The sequence below is a fragment of the Mandrillus leucophaeus genome, unplaced genomic scaffold, assembly GCF_000951045.1.
Source record: "Mandrillus leucophaeus isolate KB7577 unplaced genomic scaffold, Mleu.le_1.0 Scaffold224, whole genome shotgun sequence".
In the NCBI taxonomy this organism is placed as follows: domain Eukaryota; kingdom Metazoa; phylum Chordata; class Mammalia; order Primates; family Cercopithecidae; genus Mandrillus; species Mandrillus leucophaeus.
In genome coordinates, this window is record NW_012102299.1 from 2,065,795 (window position 1) to 2,082,381 (window position 16,587).

The following is a 16,587-nucleotide window of genomic DNA, read 5'->3' on the forward strand; positions in this document are numbered from 1 at the left end:
GATCCTCCTCATCAAGAACTTTCTAGTGTAGAAAGAACATTGAGGTTTGGAGTAATGATTTTCTAGGCTCTAACTAGTAGAAAATAGGGACAAGAGTGCAAATGGGGATCAAAGTACAGTTTTATTATTAGTGGCAAGTGTCTAGTAGTTGGAAAAGCTGCAGTGCAGAATTCAGTGTTGCTCTAAGACAGAAGTGTAGGATTATTTCTGAGTCTCTGAATTAGACCTCAGGGCCTACCTGTGGAGAAGGCTGTGTCTGTAAGTGATCCCAAATGATCTTATGCATTCAGCTTCGTGGAGTTTCTCTGGCAGAGCAGGAAAGAAGGAGAATTTCAGGCTTTTATGAGTGCACTGAGATGAGAGAACCTGGGCTCTGTTTTAGAAGTGCTGACCACGTGGAAATAGGAGAGGAATTCTTTGTCGCTATTCAGGCAGTGATATAAAGTAGTGCTTCCCCCACTGACCACTCTCCCACCACCTTTTAAACCTAAATAATCCTATTCATTTTTTACATGGCCCAGTGAACATCAAGTTTTGACTAATGAGATTACCTGCATCTCATATGGAATAAAGATGTAGGGGGGCCACTGAAAATTGGTTTCTCTGTTGTGACAAATAAAGGGGGGAAAATTTACCCTTCTAAGAGAAAATGAGATTCTCTTCCAACCGGTAGTGATGACATGTGTACACAAATAACTATTCTAAGTAACATCTCCTAAACATTGAAATCCTATAGCTATTTAATTATATGTGTGTGAAAATTATTTTCAATCCTTTTGCGAATAGAGCTGAATATAAATGATCAAATAAATGCTTGTGCTCCACCTCATCCTTTAACGAAGAGTTTAGCTGCCTCTCTGATGTCAAAAAATTATTAAAGATAATAATGTTTTTGTTTGGAAAGAAAACAAGGTGAATCACAATATTCTACCCAGAGCGACTCACAACTGAAAAAGAACTTTTCATACTTTTATTACTATTATAAATAACATAAAAAATAATAGTTCTTATAGACTGTGGTTCCATATGTGCTAACCCCAGACTAGGTGTTTTATGGTGGTTACATTTATCTAATATTTTAGATAACATTCAAAAATATGTTTTATGCCATTCATGTCATGAAAATTTTTCTCATACCTGTTGCATGAGAAAAATTTACATTATTTAGATTATTTTTACATTATTTACATTTTTTACCTTTTTTACATTGTTTATATATTTTACATTATTTTTACATTATTTTTCAAGGGCCAGTCCGAGAGCCACCTCAGGAAAGTCCCTCCCAGTTTTCCCTCACATACATCATTTCTTGATTCTAGGAAATGCTGTAATACTGCCTGCAAAACATGGTCATCCCTTTTTCAATAGTACAAGGCATCCATTTTTTCTGTTTATGTGTATAGCTCTCAGGTCCCCCTTACCTCATGGGCAGAAATTAAGCTTTACATGTCTCCTCGCTCTCCCCGAGTAATCACATCTGGTGCCTTATTTATAGTATATACTCTCTGCACTCTCTGTGCAATTTCTGTAGACTTGAAACTGTTCAAATGAATGAACCTCTTAATGTGGGAAATATGAGTAAAATATTAATTCAAGGTCATGTTGTTATATATGTTACAGCTCTCTGTCTCATATATATGTGTGTGTGTATATATACACACACATAAATATATATGTGTGTGTGTGTATATATATGAGACAGAGAGAGAGCTGTAACATATATATATCGATATACAGAATCTGTAGGCGTAAAGGCCTATGGAGCTTTTATATTTGACCCAATTAATTGACCTAGAACTCCTTGGAAGCCACAGTGAAAACAAAGATATAGTCATTTACATACTCACTTTTTTATTTTGGTACACAGTACACTTGGCCACTCCTTAAAGAAAATTTTCAAACATCTCATAGTGGGAGTGTGGAGGGACAGCACACAGTGGAAGAGAATCCAAAACACAATAGCTCTTCTAGTATAAATTATTTTTTGACTAGAGTAATAAGGGGGCATGTTGTATTTTTAAGAATCTAGTAATTTTGCATTCTCCTGTCATCTAGAGTCACCCATTCAGCCAAGTTCATTAACTCATTCATTCGTTTACTCAAAAAATATGTGTTGTGTTGAGTACCTACTATGTACCAGATGTTCACTTAGATATTGGTGAGAAATCTGAGAACAAACGGAGCTTGCATTCTAAGGAATTAATCAGACAATTGTTCAGAAATATTTAGAAGATTGAAAATATAACCTACACAATAAAATACATGTTTTACTCAGTTATGATTTATTAGAAACACCACATATCACTTACGAATGTTCTTAAAGTGGATGAAGTGGCTACCTACAGCAAATGAATAAGTAGTGTGTGCTCTGTATGTCACAGCAGTCAGATGAGTGTAGGTTAATTCTTGTTTCTAATTTATGCTGTTATTGGAGATTCATGGAAACAGTTTTGCAGGAAATCTCCAAGTAGCCATTTTCACACTAGTATCTGCAGTATAATCAGGAAAGTATGAGGATTTGAAACTCTGAAGCCTTTCCACTCTAGGATTGCATAAGGGCTGTAGGAAACAGCTTTGGAAGGGCTGAGGCACATATTCGTTATGTTTTAGGTAAGCCCTGGTTGCACTGTACTCAGAGGACTACCCCTAATCCCTTCACCTCAGTCCTTTGGGAGCTCTGAAAACTGTTTGCCCATGTGTTGCTAAGTGCCCAGGCTGAGGTCACAGTGCGACCTCTGGCAGCCTGGAGACATCTGTGAAGTCATTACAAAGATTATGTGTTTAATATAGAGCCTCTCAGAGGTGTATGTCAATGTCAGCTTAATGCCAGGCCACAGTATCTCCACACGTGAATACTGTCCCCCAAATTCGTGTCTACTTCGAATCTCAGAATGTGACCTTATTTGGAAATAGGCTTTCTACATATATAATTAATTAAGGACCTTAAGGTGATGTCATACTTGATTCAGAGTGGGTCCTCCATCCAATGATTAGTATCCTTATAAGATGGGGGAGATGCAGAGATACACAGGTAGAAGGCCATGCATGTGAAGACAGAGGCAGAGGGTGAGGTGATGTGGCTACAAACCAAAAAACACCAAAGATTTTCATTAACCCCCGAAAGCTAGGACAAGGCAAATTAGGATTCTTCCCTAGAGAATTCAGAGGGAAGATGGCCTTGCTGACATTTTGGTTTCAGAATTCTGGCCTTCAGAACTGTGAGATAATAAGTTTTTGTTGTCGAAACCATCCAGTTTGTGGTAATTGTAGTGGCAGCCCCAGGAAACTAATACACCCCACACACTGAATGTGAGAGACTGCAGAATGTGTAAGGAAAACTGCACCACAGACATCTGAGGCCCCGTCATTCAGTGTCGTGAATAAGTGGAAAACGGCATTTCTCTTGTCAAATCCTTTTTGTAATGAAACAGAATTTTCAAAAATAAATAAGACTTCACAGAAGGCTTAAATTTTACATTTTTAAAACTGACCTTCTGTGGAAATATATCTGAGATATCACATCAAAGCCTTAAACATTTAAACTAAAAATTAGAATATTTTAGCTTATATTATTGTTATTTACCCTGTTGTTTCTGGTTTTATTCTGCACCGATCGACAGTCTATAGTCAGATCCTAGCTCTCCAACTAACTGATTAACCTTGGCAAGTGACTCTTTCTGCCTCAGTTTCCTCACTTGTCAAATGAGGATGATAGTTCCTGGATATGGGTTCGTTGTGAGAAAAAAATAAAACCATAAATGTAAAGCATCGGGAGCAGTATTTTGCACATAAGAAGGCCTAAATCATGTCAGATACTATACAAATTTCTGCTCAGTGACTTGAGATTTGCTTTGAAGAGGCACTAGAAATACAACTATTGATTTTACAATAGCAAAAGACTTATGTGAGAAGAAATGAAATTCTGAAAAACATTTTGTAATCACAGATAATTATAATATATATGGAGAGGAAGTAAAATATTGAGTAATTTTCTAATTTTGTAACTAGTAAGTAAAGAGACCAAATACCATGTTTCATATTTTAAACTCTGAATTCTTGTTACATTTCTTATTTAATGCTAAGCTATGACAGGGAAATAAATGTGTTATCTGCTCCATTAACTAAAATTTGTTTGGAAAAAAACCTCATTACATTTGCAAAGTAGCATTTACAAAACAAGCTGCCAAAACAGCTGTGCAGTTCTAAAAATAATAATAATGAATCTATGTATAACCCCATCACACTCTCTTGAAAAAAAAAAACACATTTAGGCTTTGATCTTTGAAACTGTCTTTTATTTTCATCCAGTTGACATGTTATAAAAATATTTTTTGATTGCATGTTATGTTAAGATAGCGTTTTTTCAAAACTATCTCTTATGTAAATGTAAATTTTAAAAATATTTCATCAGCCCTGCAGTCAAATGCAAGGCTAAATTGTTTGCATAATTTAATATGCATTAGCTGCCCACCACACACATATTCTTTTAGAGCTGGAAATCAAATTCAAATCTGGAAGGGTCCCTGGAGACTCGCTAGTCCATTTCCTTAATGTAATCGGCATGGAAACTCAAGCCCAGAACATGTAAGTTATTTAGCCCATGCCGCACAGCAAGATAGTTAGTGACAGACCTGTTGTACCGCCCTCCTTCCTTTTTAACTTTTGTTTTATTGTTTATGATACAGCTGAGCCCTCACAAATTGATCTAGGGGAAATCTCATTCAGGATTTCTGGTGTAGATGCTGACTTTGCTGCTCACTCACTTTGTCACGTGCCTCGTCAATAGGACTGTGGGCTCTGATGCTCAACTGACAGGTGTTAATTGCTGACCTTAATTATCACTTCCTGGCTGTGAACTTTAATATATCTATGCCTCTGTTTCTTCATCTATAAAATGGGGACTATAACAGTGACTACTTCGTAGGATTGTTATGAGAAATAAATGAAATAAATATATGAAATGCTTAGAAAAATGTGTCTATTCATTCAATTCAAGCAAGCTATTGATTGTCTTCAGTGGTCTCTCTTAGAGTCATTTGCTTTACCTATGAAATGAGAGACATATTTATCTCACAGAGTGTCTGTCTAGGTTAAATAAAGTTCTTTATGGGAATGTACATGATACATATATAGAGATATATGTGAACTCATACATTAACCAAGCATGACTTATAAGGTAAAATCAATGTACAAATTGATCATTTTCATTAACTGTCCTTAAAAATTTATACACAGGGAAAATTTTCCTATGTCCTTGGATGGAATTCATCATTTTTCTTCAAGTTGTAAAACACTTATTCACTTAATAAGTAAATTTCCCAGATCAATAGAACATAAACACTTCCTCTGTTATTCAAAGGTTATTCATTCCACACTCTCATCCACAATCAGGCCCTAACTGTGACATTCTTGCAGGAAGGCCATCAAAAATTTTAGTAACCTCCACTGCCCAAACCAACCACTATGGTTGATATCTTCAGGACTAGTTAGAATATGGACAGGGAGGAGCAGGAAGGGAACCAGAGAACTGTTATTTGATTGATACTTCAATAAGAATCTATTTGGGAGTAGCTCTTACCTACTGTAGTTTTTAAGGGTTTTTTAGAGACCTTCCTTTGTGGGCTCTCCAACTGAAACTCTGTCAGTTCAGTGATGACTCCTCACCTTCAAACCACTTTTCTATCAGCTCTTGGTTTTCCACTTTCTACCATATGTAGGTTTTTCCTGTTTTATTTAAAGCCTCATTTCCCCTTATCCTGCTCTCTTGGACTGGAGTTTTAAAAGACTCTAGGCTGGTTCTTTTTTACCATGTGGCCCATATCTGTTCTAGAAGTATTATACACTCATTCTCCTCTGTCTTGACCAGCTTTGGGAATGCGTTCAGTCAAAATACAGGATGAGCTCCTCGCCCTTGCTTTCTACGTTCCTAGGTGGGGCTATATGTTGACATTGGTGTCCTGTGCTTCTCAGTACAGTGGGAAGAAGATCAGAAACTCTCCATGGTCCTATTGAAGCCCTTTCTCTAGGTTTGAGATGAAGAAATTATCAAGCCCTACTCTTAAACTTTCTATGTCTTCCTTGTAGAATTTAGAGCAGTGTAACCAATTTCTGTGTTACCTATTTTCAGATTTCTACATTTTCTGGAATAAAATTTTAGAATTCATATCTTTTATTCCCTGATGCCTCAGTCAAAGTTTGTCATTTAAAAAGATCCTGTTACATACGTAATGTCTATTCATCAATATATGTTAACACAGTGATGATTTTCAGTCTTTAATATAGATAAGCCGACTGATTTTTAACAGCATCAGACTTTTAAAGGAGAAATGTGGCCGGGTGGGGTGGCTCACACCTGTAATCCCAGCACTTTGGGAGGCTAAGGCGGGTGGATCACGAGGTCAGGAGTTCAAGACCAGCCTGGCCAACATGGTGAAACCCCGTCCCTACTGAAAATACAAAAATTAGCTGGGCATGCTGGCAGGCGCCTGTATTCCCAGCTACTTGGGAGGCTGGGGCAGAAGAATCGCTTGAACCCGGGAGGCAGAGGTTGCAGTGAGCCAAGATTGTGCCACTGTACTCCAGTCAGGGTGACGAGTGAGACTCTGTCTCAAAAAAAGAAAAGGGGGAAATGTATGTGTATGGGATAGGAGCTGCAGGGACTGTGACAGCCAGATCCTCATACAGATGCTGGGCGGTGGACTTCCCTGCTCTGAATACACGCAAGGAGGAAAGAATGTTCACTGTAAAGACCCATGCAAACAGTAGTGAGCACTGCAACACAGTCGTAGTTTCTGCAAGCAATACTCATAGTTACCCAGTTAAAAATAATAAGGGATTTGCCTCTTTTGGAACAAAAACTTCATGTGAAAACCCTATAGAGATTGATCAAACAGCTGCCCCCACTGCAGACCAAGCATCATTCTTTGTTTTCCCTTGAAAACCATCTTTACTGTGTCTCTTGGTTTTGCAATCACAGCAGTTATGCATATGGATAGAAATACTTACAGAATGCTTTCTCATTCAGCGCAATAAAAATAATAAGTGTTTTATGACTGCCCCTCAAATTTGGCTCTCGTTACCAACTTGTGGCTTCTCCCTTCTGGCCTAGGCATATCTCTAACACCTGAATAAACTTGAGGGAATATTTTCACTTAGAAACAATCTATTCTTTGATAGGAACAGCATGAATCATTTTATCAATGAATGGAGAGTATATGGGCCAACAGAAAAAATTTCCTCTGCTGCCTTAAGGTTCACTGAAAATTATTGACAAGTGACAGACTGAGAGGAAAAAAGCATATAAATTTATTTAATCATAGTTTTACATGACGTGAAGCCTTTCAGAATGAAGGCCCAAAGAAGCAGGGGAATAATTTGTCCCTTTTAATTCTTAAGTTTAACAAAGTATGGACAGTATCCTGTAGAAATATGATTGGACAAAATGAATATGATTTAATGCTAATAGACTGAGTAGGGAAACTCAGTAAAACCTGTCTGTCTAGATTTTTCTTGGCCTTTCTGAGTACGTATTCCTTTCTTCTGAGTGTGGTGCGGACCCTCTCTGGAAAGGGAATCTTATTACCTATGATTAAACAAGGTAGGTCAGATAATTTTTTCATAGTCAGTTTTTATACAGAAAGGTGGAGGGGGCGATTTAGAGTAATATGTTAAGGTTTTTGGCTGGCTTCAGGGAAAAGGGGTTCTGATTTCTATCACCCACCTTGGGAAAGAAGGGGTCTAGTTTCTACGGCTAACCTCAGGAAAAAATGGAACTGAGAGACAGGAGGACAGGAAAAGGACAGAAAAAGATTGGGTTCTCGGGCCTTCAGTTGGGGGTATTGTTCTCTAACTTGCAACAAGAACATTAAAATGAGAATCATTTTCAGAAAAGCACCTTGGTTTTCTGTGAGTTTATAAGAAAACATAAATTTAAAACTAAGCTGTAACCAAAAAAGTAGTGAATCTACACTCTAGGACTTTGTCGGAACACATTCAGAACATTTTGATTTGCACTGGATGATGACTTAAACAAACTTGTCCATTTTTCTCAGCACTAAATTTCTAGAATTCATCTAGGTTGTTGTGTAAGCCTGGGATTTGTCCATTTTACCCATGCATTTCCTCTTGAAGTTGTGCTCTTGTGAGGGAAAGGAAACTTGAGTGCTTACACACGGACTATATTTTCTGCAGTGACCGTACGACTGGTGAATCAGCTCTCCTGTCAGTGAGCATTTGTTTCCATGTGTTTGCTTTTTGAACACTGCATGTATGAGCCTCTTTAACTCCAAGGCTTGATGAGTCTTAATGAATTGCTGACTGTTAACATTGATAATCTGGAAAAGTAAGTAACATTATTCCATCTCTTATCAGTAGGTGTTGGTTTTATGTGGAGTGCTGTAATATATACAAGATGCTCTTGGTAATATAATTTATGTTAGTTTCAAATTACAGGGAAAGGGATTCCAATCCATCCCGGTGAGGCGACAGTGAGGCAATATCCTTAGCTGGGAGGTTGGAATGTGGAGTTATCTAACAAAGTGGTCAGTCCAATCTCATGATTTATAATCTTTCATAATTTCCTGTAGAACAAGAAATAAAGTCCAAATTTTTTGGCTTGACATTCATATTTCTTCATATTTTGTCCCCAAAGTACATTTCTAGTTGTTTACCTTACTTATACTTTACTTCAGTAAAAAGGATATCTTATCGTTCCTTGGGCAAACTCTCTCCATTATTTTTCTATTGTATTTTCCTGTATTGTTTCTACCAATCTTTTTAGTTCCCACTTAGAAAACACCACCTTCACAAAACCTTTTCTAGTTCCAACAGGTAGATATATTTCAAAAGACAAAATTACAACAGATTTTAGTTTGAAGATCCTAATTGTTTTTTATTTACCATTCTAGTATCAAGCAATTTTGCATTCTATAAATAGAATGAATATTTCAGTGGGCTGAGCAGAGGAGTTTGGTTTTAGAAACAGAAAAGGGTAGAGGAAAACAGAAATAGAGAACAAAAAGCAAATTGGTCTTTTCGAAATTACCTTCCTTGCAAAGGTTAATGCAGGAGGAACTTCCTTATTATGATAGCTAAAACTGGCCTGTTTAGGGATGTGACTCTCTCCTGATTGCTTAAAAGGTCAGATAAACAACTTAGTTTTGGCTTGGTGAGGAATTTCAGCATGAGTGACTCTATCTTGGTTTGGTCTTTTGGGCTTGGTGCAAGGGCTCAGTTTAACCCAATGGCTTCCTATAAATTTTATTTATCTATAAATAAGGTCTGGTTACTTATAGATAGCTCTCATGCCAGGTACTGAACAAAAGAAATAATAGATACTAATCATCTTTAATCTAAAACATTAATACGCAGCTTCATTATCTATATTATTTGAAAAATCTGTTTTCACTTTGTTAGGATTTTTTTTTTCCTCTTTACGAACAGTTGAAGAACCTGCCCTAGGTTCTTAAAGCATGATTTAAAGAAACACCTAAACCATGGACTTTGTACTGATGGCATCCTTGGACAAAGAAAATGTGAAGCCTTCCACAGTGATGAATATGAAGGAAACAAGTTTATTTGCAAAAGCTCTATGTTATTAGCAACTTTGTTTCTTTAGTGCCACACTGTGTCCTTGTCGTGTCCTTAACTGAACATCAGTCATGCTAATTTGGACGAATGCTTACTTATCCTTAAAGTATTGACATATGACGTGTCCTTGAAGTATTCACATATTATTGTATTCAACTTCAGAAAAGCCACGAGATGAGATAGTAGCTGTAAGTAGAACCATTTCTTCTATATTCTCTCTATCTTCCTCTCTCCCCTCTTCTCTCTCCTCTCTCTTCCTCTCTTTCTTGCCAAATTCTTAAACCCTGACTACCCTAGTTTACACCAAATTGTTTTTGTGATTAGCCATCAGTGTGACCGCCTTCCTATTTTTACTACCATATATCTTCTCTCAAGTGAGTTAATAGGTATAGTTCTGGTGAGGTACATAAACAGTAGGCAAACATGGAATTTTTGAAGTACTTTCTCCGTTATTTATTTTTGGTATGGCTTACTCTACATATTTTATATACATAAATACTTGTCACTGAATTTCTCACTGTAATATTTTGGTAAGTGTGCGTACTAAATATGTTATTTTACAAAGATTCTTGTATTCCGGAAATTTTTACTCTGTTCTACCTTGATAGGTAATAATGTAATAGGAAGATTTATTCTGGAATTTCAGTATATCTCTGGATATAGAAAGTAATCTTTCTTAACTCTACTTCCTTTTATTTTTTCTGTAGCAGTATCTTTAAACATAGAATATTGAGTATTTATATGATGTCACAAAAGGCAATTAGGATGTGTTAACCTTGAGGCATCTCTTTTAGGTTTTATGTTTGTAACAATCATCTTCAGCCTGGATAATTATCTGGCTGATGGCGATCAATCATTATGATGCTGAAGACAGGCATTTTTCATTGTTTTCAGTTCTACATTTTTTTTTTTAACTCACTCACTTGACATCCTGAAGACTCAAATCCTTGAATTAATCCACTGAGCAGGAAGGACATGGGCAGCAAGCAGAGAAACCAATTCGTCAGCTTGCTGTCTCAAGGTTGCAAAAACAAATTGAATCCTTCCATCTATTATTTTTACAAGCGTTTTTTAAAGAAAATGTTTTGCAAGAGTGGAAGTAAATTTTCCAAAGTCTTGACACGCCCAGTGTCAGATATACGTTCATTCATTTAACATTTACTGAGGGTGTACCATGGCCAAAGCCCTAGGGAAGAATATTGACCACCTTGAGAATGGTTTGCAGTCCAGCCACAGACATGGATGTGCAAACAGCCAATAATGCCGAGAGATGCTGTGTGACTCCTTGAGCTTACATCTGAATGCATCCTGAGCTATTGGTGAGGCAGAACTCTAAATATTGCCTAGCATGCAGGACTCTCTTGGAGGCTCCACATCTGTCTGTGCCCATAACCCAGCTTCAGCCCCAGGGAAACTTGGTCTTTTTGTCTTTATTTACAAGTTTGTATTTTGTGAAGTTTTCTTCTTTCTCCTTGGATCAGAGTATACTGTATGTATTTTCCTTTTTCCACTATAATGGAAGCTAAAACAGTAGGAATGGCAGTGTCTCTCAACCTCATTCATATGTATAAATTCAGAGTGCTAAGTGCAGACGTTTGAATGGATTTCCCCATTAACACATTTATGTAACAGCATAAGTGGTTCAGTAGCTTTTGTTGGAAGAAGAGGTTGATTTTGTTATGAAGGGAGTAAATTCCCTCATAGAGAACACTTTGCCCAAAAGTGATAAAACTAACTTGCCCTTAAGTATGTGGGAAGTATGGCTCTATCCACTTCACCTGTTCTCTTCCTTCCTTGAAACCAATCTTGCAAAACTGATTCTAAAAATGTATTCACCATTTTCTTCTCATCTATCAAGGTTTGAAAAAGAGATGGAGGTTGAGATAGACGACATTTTTTCTTCGGAAACTGGAAGGATTTGTCTATGAAACAGGTTGTGTAAGTGATGGCTTGCCAAGTTTAGCAAATCACAAGTCAAGGAGCATCAGACTGGGAAAGGATCTTTCCTTTCATCCATGAATATTTTTACAATGGCTGTGATCAGCTGGGCTATTTTTGGGCTCTCTTGGTGATGGAGAGCTCCCTCTCTTTCAATGTGCACATTCTCTGACACACAGGGAAAAATCAAGCAAGTTGGAGCCTTGTGACAAATGAGCCACAATTATCCTGCCTCATCCCTACGCTGTTTCTTTGTTTTGCTCAAATAGGGAAGTATCATTTAAAAGAGTACCAAGCATATCATATACTCATAGAGCCCCCTTCTCGATTTTAGGGGATTTATATTCATTTAGTGGAGTGGTTTGTAACTTGCTGGTAATTAGGATCAACTGTGCCCTGTAATCATGCAGCCATATTTCACTGGTTACATTTTATTTTATTTAAAAAATGTTTTAAAGTAGTTTTTTACTTTCATGAAATGGATTACATTTTGACATGGCAATTTCACAAAATCAGATAATATGAACACATAACCTCCCCCTCCCCTTTCCTTGTCTGCAGTGGAACAAAGTTAGGCTTGAAATGAAGTGAGCCTTACTTGAAGCATAGCTGCCACAAAAAAGCAATAACAGTTATTGAAAATTCCTAGAATAAACTGTGTCTGTATGAAATGCTTTTTAAAAAAATTTTGGATTTGTCTCTGAGTGATTATTTCATTTTCAAATGACTCCAAGGAACTTGGGCTGTTAATTTTTTAATGCAGCTCTCTGACTTTTCCAGGACTCACCATTATTTTTATTAGTCATTCCTAATATCACCTGGAGGAAAGTCAATATTCTTCCCTCTCCTGTCTTCCCAGAAAACCCTAGAACTGGATGAGAGAAATGAGTAGGATCACATCAGATCCTAGGCAAGAGTCACAATTAGAAGATCAGCTTTGAAGAGCCATTTTAAGGCGTCTCAATAAACCAAGGAGTCAATCTGTAGCCTGGGAAACTGTGAATCCTTTGGGATACTTCTTTTTATCGTGCTGCAAAACTAATGTCCTCAGCTTCTCTACCTCTTCCTTGGGACATATTGAATGTCTTTCAGACTCCTGCATTAAGTTGCCTTTGTGTTTGTTTATAAAACATTCAGATGTGATACATGAGATTGGATTGATCTAATTTGGGGATGAGGGTTGGGAAAGACTTCCCCGCAAACAGAAATATTTGAATTGATATCTAAAGGAAAAGTTAGGAGTAAACTAAGTAAAGGTTGGAAGATACCATTAGTAGAAAGAACGAAGGCAGGGGTGATAGGAAAAGCTAGAGATAGGCAGGGAGGTGGGAAATGGTAAGTTAGGCTTATAGGTTGGATTTCAGAGATGGGTGGGATACCCTGATGGGAGTTTAAATCAGGAATTCGGAGCCACATCAGACTTTGCCTTGCTGTTGTAACGTTTCAGCCTTGCTATTGTAACTTCCAGCAAATGGGCTGAGACTCAGAGTCACAATAGTTCTGGTTGACAGTGGTTATAGCATTCAGCAATGCAGATACTTATGTTGACTCAGAAAAAGTTTAATGGGCGAATAACACAGGATACAGGAGAAAAGAATTTGAAGAGTGCTGGAACCTCTGAATTCATACAAAGCCAGCATTGGATGTTATTAAATACATTGACATGCAGAAGGTGCTGTAGTTTCAAGCATGAGGCTTATTCTTCCTTGTTAATCAGAAATGATGCATGGATGTCTTATAAAATGTCCGTGATATTTCATGCCAGAGTTAATGACTTTTAGATGACACTTGGAGAGAAAACTGTGGCAATGTCTAATTGATTGATCTTGGTCCAGTTTTTAAAGAACCATCCTTACTGCAGGGAATGAGGTTGCCTGCCAATATACTATCTGAGGAACTCAGAAGGGCAAGAAAAACCTACATATCAATTCAATGTAAATTGAATTTGAGGTGTTTTTGGTGGAATTCTAACATCCCACCAACACCCATTATTTCTCCCTATTTTCTTCCCATTGGATTAGTGGATTCTTTTATTCTCCTTCCTTCCTTCCTTCCTTCCTTCCTTCCTTCCTTCCTTCCTTCTTTCCTTCCTTCCTTCCTTCCTTCCTTCCTTCCTTCCTTCCCACTTTCCTTCCCTCCATCCATTCATCTGTCTTTCCTTTTTTTCTTCTTTTTAAAAATTTCAGCATAGCAGTGTTTTTTCTACAATCTGGAGGAATATATGGGTTATATAAGTGCAGAAACATATTTGTCATTTTAGTTTACCTTTGCCGAAATTGTGAAGGATACCTAAAGTATAAGATATAATAGTTGTCTTAAGTTTTTGTGACTTGGCTCATCCAGAATTAGTTTGTCACCTCCTGGAAAGCACTTAACGTCTTACTTCTCTCCCAGTACCCTTCATGAGATCTGCTATGGTTCATAGTAACTTAGATTGAATTATTTTTCGTTTCTTAGTTCACTTTGCCCAATAATAGAAGGGGAGAAAGGAGGGATTTTATGAAATGTTGATATAGTAGGATAGCATGAGTGGAGAATTTCAAGAAAGTTCAGTTCTTTGCTCATGAATTGATTTAACAGTTACCAACTAAGGTGCAGGAAATTAAGTGCCATATTACATGTAGCCTGAGGCTCCTTGGAGAGAAGAAAAATGCTTTTGCTTTTCATTGAGCTGTGGGAAATTGTTTCAAGACCATCAGGAAAAGCTTTATTTCTGTGAAAAATAGCTCTATGGTCATCAGAGCAAAAGGGCCTTGAATTTTATATTGTGAAAGATTTGTACTGAATAAACCACTAAGTCTTGACTCCATTGACCTTGAAATGTGGGAGGATGTGGAACACAAAATTGAAACTGTGACCCACAAAAGTTATTCTTTTTTCAGTATTACTACAGCATTACAAATATTCCATGTTCATTGATGAAACACCTAGTCACTAACCTGAATGGATGTCAATTTTGTTTCTCTTTATAACACAGGGCTCACTAACACTCTTTAGACTTTCAGTCATTTATTAAACTCAGAACTTTGCCTTAATAAAATCATTTCAAAGAAGAAGTAAAAAGAGCTCTATGTATGAAGATATTCTTTGTAGTATTAGCTATAATAGTAAAAGATGGAAACAATTTAAATACCCAATGGTATACAAATTATTAAATGAATTTACATGCCAAGAGGTAAAGAAATATTCTATGGCCATTAAGAGTTATTGGGTAGACTCTGCAACTGCAGAAAATTGGGCTCCAACCTAGTGTTATATAGAGGAACTAAATAACTAGTCATGATAAATATAGCATTTATTAGGTCCTTTTAATGTGCCAAACACTTTTGAAGAGGTTGATGTTTATTAAGCCTAACAGTAGTATTATTAGGTAGGTACCATTATTATCCCTTATTTACACATGAAGGAACTGAGCAAGATTGTAGGGCTGATAGCCCCTGGGTGTGGGATTCAAATGTAGAAAGTCAGTCTCCAGAGTTCACATTTAACCAGTACTGTGTATACACATTTAACCAGTACTGTGTATACACATTTAACCAGTACTGTGTATATGATCAACAGATGCCTCTGTGTACATTGATTACATCTGGTAACACTGGGTGCAGGTGAAAAAGCTAGGAGATTATAGAGAAATAAAATTAGTTAAGACTGCTGAAATTTGGAAGAGAGGCATTTTTTAAAAAATTTTCTTTTATGTTCTAGTGGGTGGTTTTCACTATTTAAAAATGTCTTAGTAGGGCTGGGTGTGTTAGCTCATGCCTGTAATCTCAGCACTTTGAGAGGCCAAAGCAAGTGGATCACTTGAGGTCAGGAATTTGAGAACAACCTGGCCAACATGGTAAAACACTTTCTCTACTAAAAGTACAAAAATTAGCCCAGCGTGGTGGCATGTGCCTGTAATCCCAGCTACTAGGGAGGCTGAGGCAGGAGAATCACTTGAACCCAGGAGGCAGAGGCTGCTGTGAGCCAGGATCATGCCACTGCACTCCAGCCTGGGTGACAGAGTGAGACTCCATCTCAAAAAAATTAAAAATTAAAAATTAAAAATTAAAAAAAAAAATAAAAATAAAAATGTTTTAGTAATGTGTAACATTTGCATACTAAGTTCAAACTTTATTAAAGTAGGCTATTGTATTAGATTATTCTTGCATTGTTATAAAGAAATACTTGAAACTGGGTAATTTATGAAGAAAATAGTTTTGATTGGCTCACAGTTCTGCAGGCTTTACAGGAAGCATGGTGCTGGCATCCCTTTGGTTTCTAGGGAAGCCTCAGGAAGCTTACAATCATAACAAGGCAAAGGAGGAGCAGGCATGTCACATGGCAAAATCAGAGCAAAGCAGGGGAGAAGCCACACACTTTACACAGCCAGATCTCATGCAAACTCAGAGAGAGAGTTCACTTATCATCAAGGGGATGACCTAAGGCATTCACGAGGCATCTGCCCCCATGATTCAAACATCTCCCACCAGGCTCCACCTCCAACATTGGAGATGACATTTCAAAATGAGATTTGAGCAGGGACAAATATCCAAACTATATCAGCCATCACATAGTATGAAAGAAAAGAGCTATCTATCCCATATGGCCTCTTATTCCATTTGAATACCCACGTCTAGAGGTCTGGTGTTAAGTCTAGTTTTAGATAAAGGCCACCACAGCACCCCAGATAGTGAAAGAGTAGATGCTTGAAGGATGAGCTCTTTGTGGAAAATTGGAAGCAGCAGAATTTGCTAGTATGTAGAGCAGATAAGTGCAGTCTGGGTAATCAGTTTATAATCCTCTAGCCTATGATGCGAAAGTGACAAGGAAAATAGCTCCATCTGGCACAGGAAATATTTACGTTAAACATTAGGAAGAACTTATGAGATTTCATAGTATTGTGCTGGGTTGCATATTCATGTTTTAAAATAAAAGCTTTATCTTTAAATCTGAGATATCCATCCCTTAGGGGAACAAGGATACCCCCTTATTTACACATGAAGGAACTGAGCAAGATTGTAGGGCTGATAGCCCCTGGGTGTGGGATTCAAATGTAGAAAGTCAGTCTCCAGAGTTCAC

At 37.3% G+C, this 16,587-nt stretch overlaps 1 protein-coding gene and 1 long non-coding RNA gene across 4 annotated transcripts in view; one reads left to right on the forward strand and one right to left on the reverse strand.

Annotated features, from left to right (window-relative positions):
• The window catches only part of FGF12 (fibroblast growth factor 12), a 633,659-nt gene that overhangs the window by 493,340 nt on the left and 123,732 nt on the right, over positions 1-16,587 (forward strand). The gene's annotated exons all lie outside the window — the stretch shown is intronic.
• LOC105540653 overlaps positions 1,241-16,587 on the reverse strand; it is an 18,290-nt gene continuing 2,943 nt past the window's right edge. Inside the window, exons 3-4 of the long non-coding RNA XR_001006230.1 lie at positions 1,422-1,539; positions 1,241-1,337 (exon numbers count right to left, since the gene is read on the reverse strand). This is a non-coding gene — a long non-coding RNA (uncharacterized LOC105540653). The remainder of the gene's footprint in view (positions 1,338-1,421; positions 1,540-16,587) is intronic.